We start from the raw sequence: 17,488 nt of genomic DNA on the forward strand, positions 1-17,488 counted from the left end.
GAATCCAGGTCTGAACAATTCATACTGCCTGGGCAATTTGATTCTATGGAGTATGTGTTTGGGGACAAAGTTTTGAATCCTGGGGAGGGCTAAGATAGAATAGAACTGCTGTGTTTTTGGAAGGAAAAGCAAGAAAGTAGTACCAAGACTTGGAAAAAGACTTGTGCAGTCCCTGGCATGGGGAGGTGGGCAAGTGGAGAAAGAGAGTTTAAAGCCTGAAGGATAATGAAGTGTAGCCTTCCCTTGTGGAACCAAGGAGTGGTTCCATATGTCTTTATTGGCAGGGAGATTTCTAGAAAATCCTGTTATCAAGCATCAGAGAGTTTGGACAGAGATCAAATGAATTGCCCAAGGTCACACACTGTGTCAGGGCAGACTCAGAGTTAGAACTCACAGCCCTCAAGTTTCCAATCTATTGCTTGGCTCTCTCAACCACAAATGCTTGTCAAGGAAAAAAGTCTCCCTAGAGCTGAGGCAACACAGCTGGAGGATATTAACCCCAAAGTTTAAAACAGACAGGATTTCACTGGATCACAGATCCATAACCTCCTTTGGTGGATACACGGGGGAAGCTAGAGGGCAAGGGGGTGGGGGTGGGGGTGCTGGGGGTTGAGAATGGCTGAGAAAACAGGGAAGCAGGAGGAGAAGTGGACAACAGAGGATGAGATGGTTGGATGGCATCACCAACTCGATGGACATGAATTTCAGTAAACTCCGGGAGTTGGTGATGGACAGGGAGGCCTGGCGTGCTACAGTCCACGGGGTCGCAAAGAGTCAAACATGACTGAGCGACTGAACTGACTGACTGACTGAAAGAAGATGGTAAGATCATCCCACGTCAGCAAACCATCACCCTTCAAACACACACACATTGCTGGTTGACAAAATTGAAAATACTCATCTGAGAGAAGAATCATTGCTTTAGAATAAGTCATTGGTGTGTCTGTAGGAGTGTGTGCGTGTGTGTGTGTGTGTGTGTTTTCCTTAAACCCAGAAAAGAGACCATTAGATCAATAATTAGTCCTGATTTTATAAGATGAAAACAAACAAATTGAAATAAAATATGAGAATAGTAAAGTCTGAAACCATTGGAAAAAGTACCTTTCACCATCTGGATGATTTCCTTGTATCCTTGGCCTCTAGATGCCAAGTCTTGGGTTTGCCTCCTTTCTCAGCCACTAACTCCACTGAGAATTTGATTAAAGCTATGGTCCTCTCCCAGGGAATCATTTTTGGGTCCATACTCATAAATGTAATATTAATAACCAGCCAACAAGAACCTACTGTATAGCAAAGGGATCTCTGCACAATGTTACGTGGCAGCAGGCCATGGGGTCACAAAGAGTTGGACACGACTGAGCAACTGAACTGAACTGATGAGGCGGCCTGGATGGGAGGGGAGTTTGAGGGAGAATGGATACGTGTGTATATATAGCTGAGTCCCTTTGCAGTTCACCTGAAATTATCACAGCATTGTTAATCGGCTATAGCCCAATAAAGATAAAAAGTTTAAGATAAAATTTCAGGAGTTCAAAGATTCCATAAGTCAAAGAGCCCCCATACGAGAAACCCTGTTGTAAGAGGCTTTGCAATGCTGAGGAAGATGTGCATGGCATTGATTGGCCCACTGGTTTCCAAAAACCTGTCTGCCAGCCAGCTGCCTCGTAATCACATGGGTCATCTGTGAAAAATACAGATATCTGAATATCTTCCAGAGCCTCCTGAATCTGGTTTTGTGGTGAGGGGAGGGGGGGCTCACAGGGGTGGAGCAGGTGCCCGGGAACCAGTATTCTAACAAATGTTCCAGGTGATTCTGATACACAGTCAGACCTGAGAACCACACTTTGGATTGCTGCTTAAGGATGCTGCTAATGACTTGGAAACTGAATGAGATAAAGGTAACAAGAGTTGGAAGAGGATGGTGTAAGAATAGTAATCATATTTTCCAATCCTAATTTGGGTCCTACGGTCTAACAATGGCAAAAATATTTGAAATCCGGCCCATCCTAGGAAATCTGAGACATATGGTCATCATGATATAACATGAAAAATGTCTGAGAAATCACTGCTTTAAAGATAAGATGACCAGATGGTCTACATTAAGACAGAAAGTTCCGTCATTTGATTTCACATCCTGCATCTCTGATTTTCCCTTGCCTGTTACCTTCTCCTCAAGCTAGTGAAGCACCCTCTTACTTTTATCACCAGATTTCTCCAACTGCTCCATGTGTCAGCCTCAGGGCTGACTCACAGGTCAAGACCAGCCTCCCGGGGTGATCTCCTTTGCTGTATAAGCAAAAGCCTCAGAGACTTAACCTAGTTCCTTCTCCTTAGGTAGCTACTTCCACCCAGTCGTCCCTTGACACCCTGTCCTCTCAAGATAGGAGCAAAAGAGTGAATAACAGTTAACTCTGTGCCTTCACACCAGTTCATTTTAATCACTGAATGTTACAAGGAGGAAGTCAGAGAAAGTAAAAATCACAAACATGGAAAAGCTCCCTAGTTTACAGTGATCTTCCTATTGTATTCACCGGGCTCTAATTGCTGACTTCCTTGTGTATCTTCAATTTCTCCCTTCCCATTTATTTCTCAACCTGCCATAATAATAAATATTATAATTATATAATATATAATATCTCAAATAAATAAATATAATAAAAAATCTTAGAAGATAGAATAAATAAAAACACAAGATAAATTGTCAGTGCATACTTTACTATTGTTGTTTAGTCACTAAGTCATGTATAACTCTTTTGCAACCCCATGGACTGTAGCCCACCAGGTTCCTCTGTCCATGGGATCTCCCAGACAAGAATACTGGAATGGGCTGCCGTTTCCTTCTTCAGGGGATATTCCCAACCCAGGGACCAAACCCACATCTCCCACATTGGCAGGTGTTTTCTTTACCACTGGGCAAAGTTATAGAATTGTTTTTCTCCCTGTTTCAGAAGCAGCAAAAGGAAATGGACTGCAAAATACAAAACATACTCCTCACTATACTCACTATGGTGGTTTGCCATATGGTATATACTGAAAATAGATGCTGACTTAAACCAAAGAAGTTTAAAGTCTAATAAGAGAAAGAGCTCACTACGATTATGCCCACTTAAAATGGAAGTTTCTGCCAGGGTTTTATAACCTTGTTCCTCTTACTACTTAGCTAACAGTGAGTAAAGGAGTTCTATAAATTAACATAAACAATCTATTTGAGTTTGAAGTGATTATTTTATCATTATCATTATTATAGCCATTTATTGGGTTGACCAAAATATTCATTCCAGTTTTTCCATAAGATGTTACCCAAATACCCAAACGAACTTTTTGGCCAACCCAATACTATGCTAAATATTGTAATCTAAGCTATCTCATGTAATTTTTTTTCAAAAAGATTGTCAAGTAGGTAGTAGCTTCCCACATTTTACAGAAACAGAAAATGAGACCCAGATAGGTTAAGTATGTTGAGCAAAGTCATACAAATTAGGTGTGCTCAAACCAGTGTTGTGTTGGTAAATGTTAACCAACCAGCTCTTTGGGGTCAAGGGAAGAATCTGGTTTGAAAAATTTGCTGATTCCCATGGTGTAAATATTCCCGCCAAGGTATTTCAAGCTGCCAAGGTGATGTCACCTAGCCCAGAGTTGGGAAAAGATACACGTGGGTCCCATCTTGTCAGCTACCACTTCACCTCATCACACTAGACCAGCCTTGTTCAAAAAGTGATATAGTCATCCATTGCATCACTCCTGTGATCATACATGATTTTGGAAATGGACACTGGCCATGTCTCTATCCTGGCAGTACTAAACAATGTGTAGAAGATTTCACTCATTGAAAAGGTAAAATACAGAAGAAAGCCATCAAATTATCCTGTTGTTACTGCAGAAAGTCAGAATCACCTTGAAAACTCTGTGGACAGCTTTGAAAGCTGCATTGGAAGTAGTAGAGCAAAGAAGTGAAATGAAGTGAAAGTCGCTCAGTCATGTCTGACTTTTTGCAACCCCATGGACTATACAGTCCATGAAATTCTCCAGGTCAGAATACTGGAGTGGGTAGCCTTTCCCTTCTCCAGGGGAATCTTCCCAACCCAGGAATCGAACCCAGGTCTCCCTGGGTTCTGCACTACAGGTGGATTCTCTACCATCTGAGACACAAGGGAAGCAGTATAGCAAACAAACATCATATAAAGTATGATAGGTCTCCTAATGGGAAATATCAGCATTCCTTGTATTTTTTTCTAAATCAAATGTTATAATCCAATAGAGAAAAGTCATACTCCCCAGTCCTCAACTGTAACACCCAGGGGTTTTTTGTTTGCTTTTGTTTTTTCTTTCATCTGCATAACATATTGTGCTAAAATCATTCACATGTCTTTTACTGGTTACTTTCAAAAATACCCTAAGATTCATCTTCTAGGGCAAAAGTTATAAATCAAGTCAGTGTCTACAGTCTCTGTCTGAAAATGAAAGTGTTAGTCACTCAGTTGTGTCCAACTCTTTGCAACCCCATAGACTGAAGCCTACCAGGCTCCTCTGTCCATGGATTCTCCAGGCAAGAATACTGGAGTGGGTTGCCATTCCCTTCTCCAGGGGATCTTCCCCACCCAGGAATCGAACCTGAGTATCCTATATTTCCTTCATTGCACACAGATTCTTTACCTGCTTGAGTAATTGGGGAAGCCCAATCTCTAACTCACAACTATTAATACTAATTAAGAAAAAGGAGAAAGCATATCTACATTTTGGGAAAATGAGTCTGAGTCATCATGAAGTGACTTTACTCAAGTAAAAAGAGAGACAGATGAAAAGGCAAATCTCCAATATTCACTGTAAGTTCCCTACATATGAATGAGTTCCTTTCCAAGAGCATGTTTGTAAGTCCAGTCTGTTTGCAAGTTCAACAAAGTTGGCCTAGGTATCCAACCAACACAATCGACTACATAGTACTGTATTGTAACAGATTTAAAATACTTTTCATACAAATAATACATGAAAAACAAACACATAAAAAAACACACAAATACATTTTAAAAAAGCAGTTTTTTAATCTTATAGTACAGTATCTTGAAAAATACAGTAGTACAGTATGACAGCTGGCATACAGGGGCTGGCATGAAGTGTACAGACAAGAAGAGTTACTGACTGGAGGCAAAATAGGAGGTGGAAGATGGTAGAGCTGAAGGATCTTCAGCAGTAGGAGATGGAGGGCAAGCTGCAATTTCACTCACACTTGATGTTAATGGAATGAATGATCGCATCTTTGAAAAGCTTGAAACTTGAAGGTTCGTATGCAAGGGATGCACTGTACTTTAAAACTAATTATTACTCCGGTGATACATCACAAATGAATTTGGGAGAAGGGAATTTTTAAAAGGCTTTTCTTGGCTGACAAAATCAATGAGATAAAAGGTAAGAATTACTTTGACTATAAAACTAAAATTTTCCTTCTCTATTAGATTCTAAAAACCATATTATGAAAATATGTCCTCTTATATGTTAAAAATTTCCAAAACAAAAATCATAAACCTGATGGAAAGACCACTTATGAATGTATAAAGATTGGCAAACACAGAAACAATAAATCATAAAATTGTCAGAAATTATTTCCTTTGAGATTTTAATATAAAATGTTTAAGTACTCTGAATGAAGAAAAAATAAGGAAAATTAACATGTATCAGTTGGAAATGTGAAAAACAGACTTTGTTAACTGTCAGGAAAGTTCTTTCCTTTTAAATATATTGGCCTACTATAGGATGAAAGAAAACAATACAAATATTAAAGAATTAATAGACAAGACAGAAGGAGTTATGACTAATAATTTAGCCATTTCAATAATTTAATAAAAATTTAGTAGTTTCAATAATTTAATAAGAAGTAACTCTATTGAAATGAGATTGCAAGAAGACCCAGCAGTATCTTTGACGTATGGGTTCTTATAGAAGCAAACATGCCCATGGGCCTTTATAAATGACACAGTTTCATCTCTGAAAGGATAGGTGGAAGGCATCCCAGAGTAACCTCGTCAATGTGGAATTTCCCCAGTATCCCTGGCCAGGGTGAGAGAGGGCAGGGACTTGGGGGAAGTGGGAGGAGACTTGCATCTATCCCAACAGCAGCCCTGATAGAAAACCTGTCATCTCTGGAACACATTCTAACATCAAGCACAAATTATGAGAGTGTCCATCTCTGTTTAGTGAGAATCTATAAGTTCAGAATGCTAGTCTTAATTATGTCCCATAGAGGACAGAAGAAAAGCAATGAAAATAGTATAAGATTCAGAAACAGAAAAACCAGATTCAAATTCTGATGTCATCACCATCATCAAGGTTAGGTCAAATCATTCAGATGCTGAGCCTTGGTTTCTTCACCTGCAAAACAGTGACATAAATAGCTACCTAGAAAGATGATGACAATCAAATGAGATAGTTATGAAAACTACTTTATCAACTGTAAGTTGCTGTGTAAATGATAGATCATGTGAACTCCAACATTACATCTTACTGTTTCCATCTATTTGACAGTCCCTAAATTATTTGAAAATAACTACCATATACCACTAAGGATATGCAATGGAAAACAATTTCAAATACAAATCAGAATGTATCAAAACATGCTACCAGCCTAGCTGTCACCTCTTGAGTGTTCCAGTTTGTTAATGATGACAAAGTCATTTGGTCTTATACACTTCTAAGACAGAAGTATGACTACCACTTGAGTGATACACATAGTTACAGTGGAGGTCTGGTTACATTCTGATATATTTTGGCAATTAAAGCATTTTCTGTTGGGTAGAGTGGAGTGTGAGAGAAAGAGTCAAGTATGATTTTAAGATTTCTGACCTGAGCAACCGGGAACACAGAGTTGTCACTTAACAAAGATGAGGAAGAAAGACTGTGAATAGAGCAAGTCTAGTGGGAAAGATTATTTAAATTTGAGAAGTTAGACAATTACAAAGTGATGTCAAGTACTACTTCAACAAAATAGGAATGAAAAGACCACAAAGAAAGAATGAAAGCGAAAATGGTATATAATGTCGAAGCCAGTTCAAGTGTTCTTTGAAAATAATTCTTGAGATGTTAGCTTTGCAACAGCCCTAGCAAATAACTGGTCAAAATTAAAACAGGAAATCAGTAGAAATCTCCCAAGAACAATGCCTTCTAGAAAAAAAGAATTAAACAGTTTACAAGAAATACACATTTAAATTAAGGAGCAGCATTATAAAATGTAGAAATTTTTTTCTCTCTCAAGTATATAAAAGGCAACTAAAATCGGGAAGAAAAATATGATCTGAAATAGTTTGATGGAGTAAATATGAAAAACCTGAAGCCATGATTTTAAACAAACGGTATAATGTAAGAAATAATCACTTATTTGGCATTTTTGAATGGCATAGAGGGGATGTCAGTGAAACCAACAAAAACACACATGCAATCATAGTTCTCCACTGAAAAATATGTATGTAGTAATTGATTTTCAACATTTAGAATCAATTTACAGGCGAAGATCTAAAGGTTATGAAATTTCTGAGATGTTTTGACTGAAGTCTTCTGAGATTTTAAAACTTAACTCTTTAATATAATACCACTAAGATTTTTATACATGATATCCTTAGGAAGGATCTACAGTTAATTTTTTTAAGTAGTTGTTTCTTTTTTTCCTTGAAGAGCTAGTCAGTTAATAATTTCTTTTTAAAAAAAAAGAAATCTAAGCAGTTAAATTTATATCTGAATTTTACTGGACATCTGAGCTCTTTTGCCAAGAGAATCAAAACTTCTTTAAAAAATATGTCAAAAGCATACATTTTCAGGGGCAAACTTCAGATAGTACAAAAGTATAAAGCTTCAAACTTGATAGAAACCTTGGAAGAGATCTTATTCAAAGCCCAGGACTAGATGACCTCTCAATGCTTTCATCTAACCTTGATCATCTAAGAGTTTTCATTACTACCTACATGACAAAGGTGTTCTAGACCTTAAAATGGTGTTCATCCATCTTTTAAAGACAGAAATCCAGTCTTTAGGAATGATTCCTTCAAAATAGTAAGAAGCAGAGGTAATACCTTTGGATTTTTTTTTTCAAATATTAAGCAAGAAGTTTTTAAAAAGTTGAAAACTAAAGTCTGAGTTTAAAAAAAAAAAAGACATAATAATCATTTGCCTTGTAGCATGGTTTTAAAAAAATCATAACTCTTCCTGACCTTTAGTCCACCTAAAGATAGGCTTTTCATACTTGACTATCTGGGTTCATTTATATACAAATGGAAAAATTTTGCCATGATAACCAACATTAATCAAATAAAAACGTGTTGTTCCCAAGCCCATACCATTCAGAATGGAATGTCACCTGAAGCTTTCAGCTCCTCTCAAGGTGAAAGGTGGAAAGGGGGGTCACACCCCACTTCTACTGAAAACCTATGCTCAAGGAGCATAAGAGCCCTCAGCTCATTACTACCTGCATGGCCTTAGTTCTTTCTATTAATTGCACAGTGACATAGTCTACCACATGTTTGAAATGCATTATTTTATTCCTGAAATATTTTTCTTCTTTTCTGAGGATGACTAAGTTTGCATTCCTATTCCGTTATTTATCAGCTTTTAGATCTTGCCCATGTCACTTGAATTTTAGTCTTGATTTTCTCAAAACTACTTTATCACATCTAATTTTTAGGTTTCTTGAAAGAATAAAGAAGACAGCAGATGTAACTATATAAATGTAGACATTTAATAAACATCAACTGCATTCTGAAATCATATATTTTTGACATATTAGATAGTAATCCTGAAATCAAAAGTATACAAATACCTTAACAGGACAAGAAATTGCTCCGGTTTCCAAGAGTTCATTAAGGGCATCAATTAAACTCTAATGATATTAAACAGTTGAAATGGTCTGGGTGACTTTCAAGAGAGCAAAGTCTTATATATCTCCAGCAACAATTATTTGCTTCACTTTCTGTGCAGAGAAGGGCCTTACTCTTTAAATGTAAAAGCAAGCATGTCACATACAATCAATAGAACAGAGCATAAGTGGGGAGGAAGGCTTGACTTTTAAAATAAAATTTGTACCAGGCCTTATTATTATACACAGCCATCTAAAAGTTATATTTTCTCCCAAATGATCTTTACTTGTTATCTAAACAATCAAGAACTACAGAAAACTGGACCTTCCCTGGCAGTCTAGTGGTTAAGACTCCAAGCTTCCACCACAAGGGACACGGATTTGATCCCTGGTTTGGGAACTAAGATCCCACGTGCCATGCAAACAAAACAAAAAAAAAAAAAAAGAAAGAAAGAAAAATTTCTTGAGCCAAATAAAAGTGAAAATATATCAACTTAATTTTTTTTAAGAAGGAACTATAGAACACCATAGCACCCCATTTACATGCTCTAAGAAACATAAGAGGTCACATATTCTGTCCAACATCTTCTTTGAGCAGATGAGAAGGCAAAGCACAAGCAGATGAAGTTCATTCCACAAATATGTGTTGGGTACCTGCTCTGTTTCAGGCAGGGTGCCCATCTAGGTCTGAACTTAACAATGTCACTGAGACCTTCTGATTTCCTGTCCAGTATTTTTCTAGAGTACTCATATCTTGAGAGCAAAGGTAAATTTATTCTCACCTTAGAATTAAAGGATACAAATTCAAACACCACAATATATCATCCTGCTTACTATGCTAGGATTGAGAGATTCTAGGAAAATGATTCACTGGGTAGATAAAGATGTCCAGAAATATTTTGTCTTAATCTCTATTAGAAAAAAATTATCAGTAATTTATTCATCTATATTGTTCTGCCTTGCATGTGTAAAAAGAAGGAGAAGGAAGAGAAGGAAGAGGAGGAGGCGTGGGTGGGGAAAGGAGGAAGAGAACATCTTTGAGGATTAAGAAGTTTATAGCACCTTCAACAACCTGACTTAAGACAGGGATATAAACTGTTAGATTAGATTTGTGATAGATGCAGAATTCAGTATAGAATTAGAGCATGTCTTTTTAAGTTAATTCTATTTTTTTCTCTTTTTGTCATTTTCCTCTTTTTCTTAAGTTCAATACAGAGGAAAAACAGTCTAATAAGTTTTGAATTTAAGATTTTATTTTTAATAAGATGTGGGATGATATTTAGTTAATCTTTGAAAAATAACAGCACAATTACCATGAAGTTGTGGCACCTTTTCTTATTTTCCTCTATAAAAATGACTACTGTATAAATTGTGTTCCAAAGCACGCCTTCGAACAGTGACTTAAGATGTTGCAAGAAAGAAGGATGCCAGTCCAATAAACACAGCTTATGATCATCTCCTCTTGGAGACTGACATGTTCATTGGGTTATTAATGGCAAAAGAGCAGTGTGGTTATGTTGCATATGTCAGTGTTTCCCAAACTAATATAAAACAGTAAAGGTTTTTAGCAGAGCAAATATTAATACCCTCTAAACTGCCATCATACAAAACAGACTGAGGAAGTAGGCTGTAGTCATGTGGAAACTTGTCTTCTTGAATGTTGAACTCAACAAAATGAAGGGAAAGCAAGAAAAATAAAGCAATGTCCCTTAAAGTCATCTGGATAATGGAGTGGGTTTTGAAACAAACACTGTCTTGTGTTTACTTATGGTTTTTGTTTATCTCTTCCCTTCCTTCCCAGGGTTATTCCCTGAAGGAAACTATAGGCTCTCAGAGAGCATCAACTGTAAAAATCCTAGGCATATGAATAAGCATAGATAAGATATTCAAAACCCAAGAGAAATAAGTTAAAATTAATTAAATCAAGACTATAATCCATAGCATTCACTATTGTGCTATTTAGAAATACTGGGTACATGATAATACTGGGAGAGAACAACAACTGTGCATGTCAGCTGTTGCAAGAAGCCTACATCACTTGGCTTATCTTCCAAGAACAAAAAAATCAAAAAAGAAGAAATGGAGGAGGACAAGATGGAGGAGTAAGTGGATGTGGGGTACATGTCTCTCCACGGATACATCAGGAATACACCTTCAGACACAGAAGTGCATGCAAATCACAGCTGAGAGTGGACAGGAGTACTTGACCAGTGGAAAAGAATATATAGAACCACGCAAAACTCTGTAGGATGAAGGAACTAGGGTGAAAAACAGGAGTGTTCGTAGAACTGGACCTGCCCTCACCAGGTGGGGGAACAAAAGCAGGGGTCTGATCACCACAGCGGGGCAACTGTCTGAGTCAGAGAAACATCTAAGGCGGACAGTGAAATTGCTGATCTGTGGCAACCTAAATGGAAAGAAAATCAAACAGTCCTTGCCACAGACATACATACCCCAGACAGGATCGCTGGTCTCCTGGAAGGCACATGGCTGGGAGCTGGAGCTTAGGGATTGTGCAGCAATCCTAAGGCAAGGGCTGCTGTTGACTGCAGAAAGACGGACTGAGGGGATGTGAGGGAGGAGATCATGGTGGAAAATGCCAGTGGAGGAAAGCCAGGCAGCCATGGAAGCAAGGTGAAACTGCTGAGTCACGTGTAGGGGATGAGGCCATTACCATAGCCTCTCTCTCCCAACACGCCAGCATCAGCAGCTGAACAAGAGCGGCTGGCCCATCAAACGACTAAGGCACTGAACTGCAGAGCAGGACCCCACCCAGGTGCCCCTTTAAGTGCCTGACCGCCGATCTACAGAGCAGGACCCCAACCAGGGGGGTCCTTTTATGTGTCTGACGCATGGAGCAACAGAGAAGGACTCCAGGCAAGGGAGCCCTCTAAGTGACTGAACTGGTGGAGCTAGGGAGAAAGACTGACCAGAGGCCTTCTGATCGCCAGTTACAAGAGGCTTGAAAAAAGACTGATAGGGCCATAACTCCTGCAGCCGAGGCAGTCCATGTCCCTGCACACTTGGCGCCACCAGGGTCCCTGCAAGCCAAGCGGCTGTGCCACCTTCACGCTTAACTCACTCAGGCAGAGATGCCACAGGCAAAAAAAGTCTTGCATCTATGCATGTAGGGTTGCTCCGGTGGTGTCCAACTTTTTCTGACTCTGTAGACTGTGGCCTGCCAGGCTTCTTTGTCAGAGACGGGGTTCTCCAGGCAAGAATACTGAAGCACATTGGCCAATACTGGTTGCCATATCCTTCTAGAGCACTATATTTCCTGCCACCCTAGCCGCCAACCCCTCTGAGTACCTGGTGCTGCTAGAACCCCTGCAACCCAAGCAAGCAGCTGCACCACCTCCACACTGGCCCTCACAGAGGCAAACCCAAGTCCTCCAGGGCAGCCTCAGGAGCTAAACCCCAGTGGACGACCCACATGCAGAGCTGGAAATTAAACCACAATTGAAACCCAGGGGCAGTGTGGCTAAGGAAGAAGGCCCAAAACCTTCCCACCAGCTGGACAAGCTGCAGACTAAATCCACATAATCAACTACGCAGATCTGTGTTTATGGAATACATAAAAGATCATTGAAAGCTCCCACAAAAGAAAACACACTAGATCTGATAGCTGTGGACATTGGAGGCAAGAACACACAGCAGTAGAACCAGATTAGAATCTGAGCTGCCCCCACAGCAGATCCAGAGGTCAGCACGGTGCTGTAGGGCATCCTAGGGAGGTGAGGTGGACTGAGGACTGTGACTCCCAGCAAGAGAAAGGACTCTGACAGCAGTGACTCAAGAAAAACATTTATTATCATTCTTATTTTTTTAGTTGTTCTATAGATTCTTTTGAACTTTTTTTCTTTTTTTCTCTTTTCCCCCTCAGTTGTAGTTGTCAATTTTATTGGCACTAAGAAATCCAATTAAGCTTTGAGCTTTTTTTCTTCTCTCATTCACATTTTTTATTGTTGTCATAAACTTCTGCCTCTACGTTGGGCTTTTGCAGTCCTGTGGAGTTTCTCTCTTTTTTTTCTTTTCTCTTTTTCTTTATTTTTAATTTTTTAAACCTATTATTCTTTTTTCTGCATTTATTCCTTTGTTCGCCTTTCCTACAGTTCTTTTCCCCTTGTAGTTAATCTTTAATGTATACAAGTCTTCTTTATCTACCTCTGTTTAACTTTGCATATCTATTCTTTCTCTCTTTCCTTTCTCTCCTTTCCTTTCAACATATTTGTTAGTTTTATTTTCATTGCTTTATTCCCCAATTGACACCTTGCTTTAGTTTTCTTCCGGTAGATATAATTTTTGGTTTCCTTTGTTTGCCTGGTCAGTTTATTGTACTTTATTTTTGTTGGACTGTTTTGATTTTGATTATGGGTGTACCCATATACGTGTATATTCAGTCATGCTTTCTATTGTTATTATAAACCTCTGCCTCTACGTTGGGCTTTTGCAGTTCTGTGGAGTTTTCCTTTTTTATTTTTTCTTTCTTCTTCCATTTTTCCTCTTTTTTATATTTTTAATTTTTTAAACCTATTATTTTTTCTACATTTATTCCTTTGTTTGCCTTTCTTACTGTTCTTCTCCCCATGCAGTTAATTTTTAATGTATATAAATCTTCTTCATCTACCTCTATTTAACTTTGCATATCTATTCTTTCTTTCCTTTCCTCTCAACATATTTGTTAGTTTTGTTTTCATTGCTTTATTCCCCACTTGGCACCTTGCTTTAGTTTTGTTTTCCAGTTTGTGCTTAAGTTAGTTTTGTTCTTAACTGGTAAATACAATTTTTTATTTCCTTTGTTCACTGGGTCAATCTATTGTAGTTTTATTTTTGTTGAACTGTTTTCACTTTGTTCATTGGTGTGTATATATATATATGTGTATATTCCATTATTTTAATTATTATTTGCCTGATTTTGTAACTGCCATTTGTCTGTGGTTCATCTTTGGTTTCTCATTGTTGGATATTTGTTTTAATCTCACTTAATGCCATAACAAACCACTTGTGGAATCTTTGTTCCTGACAAGAGATCAAGCCCTGAGCCTTTGGCATAGGAACACTGACTCCAACACCCTAGACTACCAGAGAACTAACCCTAAGGAGAATCAAATAGTGAGAACACACACAAAGGAAACCACTTGAACACAAGACCCACTGAACCACCAGCAGCACCCTGTGCAGGATGCCTCATCTAAACAACAAACAAAACAAACATACAAACCCAGTCATCAGCAGACAGGATTACCACCTCATCCTTCCCCATCAGAGGAAAAACAAACAAACAAACAAATACTCAGCACAAATCTCACCCTATAGGAAGCTCACACAAACCACTGGACCAATCTTAGGACAGAAGAAACCAAAAGGAAGAAAGAATTCAATCTTCTTCAAGGAAAGAATTCAACTTTCCTTGAAACCTGGAAAAGGAAACCTCAAACACAATAACTTAAAAGAAAAAAAAAGGCAGGGAAATACGGCACAAATGAAGGAACAAGTTAGAAACACAGAGTATAAACAAATGAAGAGGAAAGAGGCAAACTGCCTGAAAAGTGATCCAGAACAATGACAGTAAAGATGATCAAGAACCTTGAAAACAAAACGGACAAAATGTAAGAATCAATTAACAAAGATCTAGAAGAATTAAAGAATAAACACACAGAGACAAACAACACAATTACTGAAATTAAAAATACTCTAGAAAGAATCAATAGCAGAATATCTGAAGCAGAACGAATCAGTGAGCTGGAAGATAAAATGGTGGAAATAACTTCTGAAAAGCAGTATAAAATAAAAAGAATGAAAAGAGCTGAGGACAGTCTCAGAGACATCTGGGACCATATCAAATGCACCAACATTAGAATTATAGGGGTCCCAGAAGAAGAAGAGGAAAAGAAAGGGTATGAGAAAGTTTTTGAAGAGATTATAGTTGAAAATTTCCCGAACATGGAAAAGGAAACAGGCATTGAAGTCCAAGAGGCACAATGACTCCCATACAGGATAAATCCAAGAAGAAACATGCCAAGACACATACTAATCAAACTAAGAAAGATTAAACACAAAGAAAGAATATTAAAAGCAGCAAAGGAGAAGCAATGAGTAACATACAAGGGAGACCCCATACGCTTAACAGCTGATCTTTCAGCAGAAACTCTGCATGCCAAAAGGGAATGGCAGGATATATTTAAAGTACTGAAAGGGAAAAATCTACCCAGAAAGAATCTCATTCAAAATTGATGGAGAAATAAAAAGCTTTTCAGACAAGCAAAACTTAAGAGAATTCAGTACCACCAAAGCAGCTTTACAAAAAATGTTAAAGGGACTTATATAGTCAAGAAATACAACAGAAGAAAAAATATCTACAAAATCAACCCCAAACAATTAAGAAAATGGCAATAGGAACATATATATCAATAATTACTTTAAATATAAATGGATTAAATGCTCCAACCAAAAGACACAGACTGGCTGAATGGATACAAAAACAAGACCCACATATATGCTGTCTACAAGAAACCCACTTCAGACCTCAAAAAACATATAGACTGAAAGTGAGAGGATTGAAAAATATATCCCATGCAAATGGGAAGCAAAAGAAAGCTGGAGTAGCAATCCTCATATCAGACAAAACAGACCTTAAAATAAAGAAGATTACAAGAGATAAGGAAGGACACTGCATAATGATCAAGGGATCAACCCAAGAGGAAAACATAACAATTGTAAATATCTATGCACCCAACATAGGAGCACCTCAATACATAAGACAAACACTAACAGACATAAAAGGCAAAATTGACAGTAACACAATAATAGTAGGAGACTTTAACACCCCACTTACACCAATGAACAGAGCATCAAAACACAAAATTAGTAAGGAAATAATACATTAGATGAGATGGATCTCACTGATAGCGTTAGGCCATTCCATTCAAATGCAGAAGAATACACCTTCTTCCCAAGTGCACATGGAACATTCTCCAGAATGGACCACATCTTGGGTCACAAATTAAACCTCAGTAAATTTAAGAAAATTGAAATTGTGTCAAGCATCTTCTCTGACCACAATGCTATGAGACTAGATATCAATTACAAGAAAAAAAGTGTAAAGAAACACAAACACATGGAGATTAAACAACATGTTTAATAACCAACAGGTTATTAAAGAAATTAAAAGGGAAATAAAAAAATTTCTAGAAACAAATGACAATGAAAACATGAAAACTCAAAACCTATAGGATGCAGCAAGAGCAGTTCTAAGATGGAAGTTGACAGCAATACAATCCTACCTCAAGAAAAAAGAAAAACATCGAATAGACAACCTAACGTTACGCCTATAGCAATTGGAAAAAGAAGAATAACAACAACAACAACAACAAAAAATTAGTAGAAGGAAAGAAATCATAAAGATATAAGCAAAAATAAATGAAAAAGAAATAAAAGAAACAATAGTAAAGATTAATAAAACTAAAAGCTGGCTCTTTGAGAAAATAAACAAAATTGACAAACCTTTAGCCAGACTCATCGAGAAAAAAAGAGAGAAGAATCAAATCAACAAAATTAGAAATGAAAAAGGAGAGTTTACAACAGACAATGCAGAAATACAGAGGATTACAAGACACTGTTATGAACAACTATATGGCAATAAAATAGATAACCTGGAAGAAATGGATAGATTCTTAGAAAAGTTCAGTCTTCCAAGACTGAACCGGGAAGAAATAGAAATTATGAACAACCCAATTACAAGCACTGAAATTGAAGCTGTGATCAAAAATCTCCCAAAAAACAAAAGCCCAGGACCAGAAGGCTTCACAGGAGAATTCTATCAAACATTTAGAGAAGAGACAATGCCTAGTTTTCTAAAACTCTTTCAAAAATTTGCAGAGGAAAGAACACTTCCAAACACATTCTATGAGGCCACCATCACCCTGATATCAAAACGAGACAAAGACAACACAAAAAAGAAAACTACAGGCCAATATCACTAATGAACATAGATGCAAAAATCCTCAACAAAGTTTTAGCTAACAGAATTCAGCAACACATCAAAAAGCTCATACACCATGATCAAGTTGGGCTTATTCCAGGAATGCAGGATTTTTCAATATATGCAAATCAGTCAATGTGATACACCACATTAACAAATTGAAAGATAAAAATCATATCATAATCTCAATAGATGCAGAAAAAGCCTTTGACAGAATTCAGCACCCATTTATGATTAAAAGTCTTCAAAAAATGGGCATAGAAGAAACCTACCTCAACATAGTAAAGTTCATATATGATAAGCCCACAGCAAACATCATTCTCAATGGTGAAAAACTGAAAGCATTCCCCCTAAGATCAGGAACAAGACAAGAGTGTCCACTTTCACCACTATTATTCAACGGAGTTATGGAAGTCCTAGCTACAGCAATCAAAAAAGTAAAAGAAATAAAAGGAATCCAGATTGGAAAAGCAGAAGTAAGACTCTCACTGTTTGCAGATGACATGATATTGTACATAGACAAACCCTAAAGACAGTATCAGAAAATTACTAGAGCTAATCAGTGAATTAAGGAAAGTTTCAGGATACAAAATCAATACACAGAAATCACTTGCAAAAAAAAAAAAAAGAAGAAGAAGAAGTCACTTGCATTTCTTGTGTACTCCTTTTCCTCT

General features: G+C 37.6%; 1 protein-coding gene and 1 long non-coding RNA gene across 3 annotated transcripts in view; both read right to left on the reverse strand.

Annotated features, from left to right (window-relative positions):
• Positions 1 to 17,488, reverse strand: part of SUGCT (succinyl-CoA:glutarate-CoA transferase) — a 734,496-nt gene that overhangs the window by 246,425 nt on the left and 470,583 nt on the right. The window lies entirely within an intron of this gene.
• Positions 947 to 13,494, reverse strand: LOC122674013. Its single transcript, XR_006334868.1, has 3 exons — positions 13,222 to 13,494; positions 2,874 to 2,879; positions 947 to 983 (listed from the first exon to the last, which is right to left on the reverse strand). It is a non-coding gene; the product is annotated as an uncharacterized LOC122674013 (long non-coding RNA).

Source organism: Cervus elaphus, chromosome 18, assembly GCF_910594005.1.
Source record: "Cervus elaphus chromosome 18, mCerEla1.1, whole genome shotgun sequence".
Taxonomy (NCBI): domain Eukaryota; kingdom Metazoa; phylum Chordata; class Mammalia; order Artiodactyla; family Cervidae; genus Cervus; species Cervus elaphus.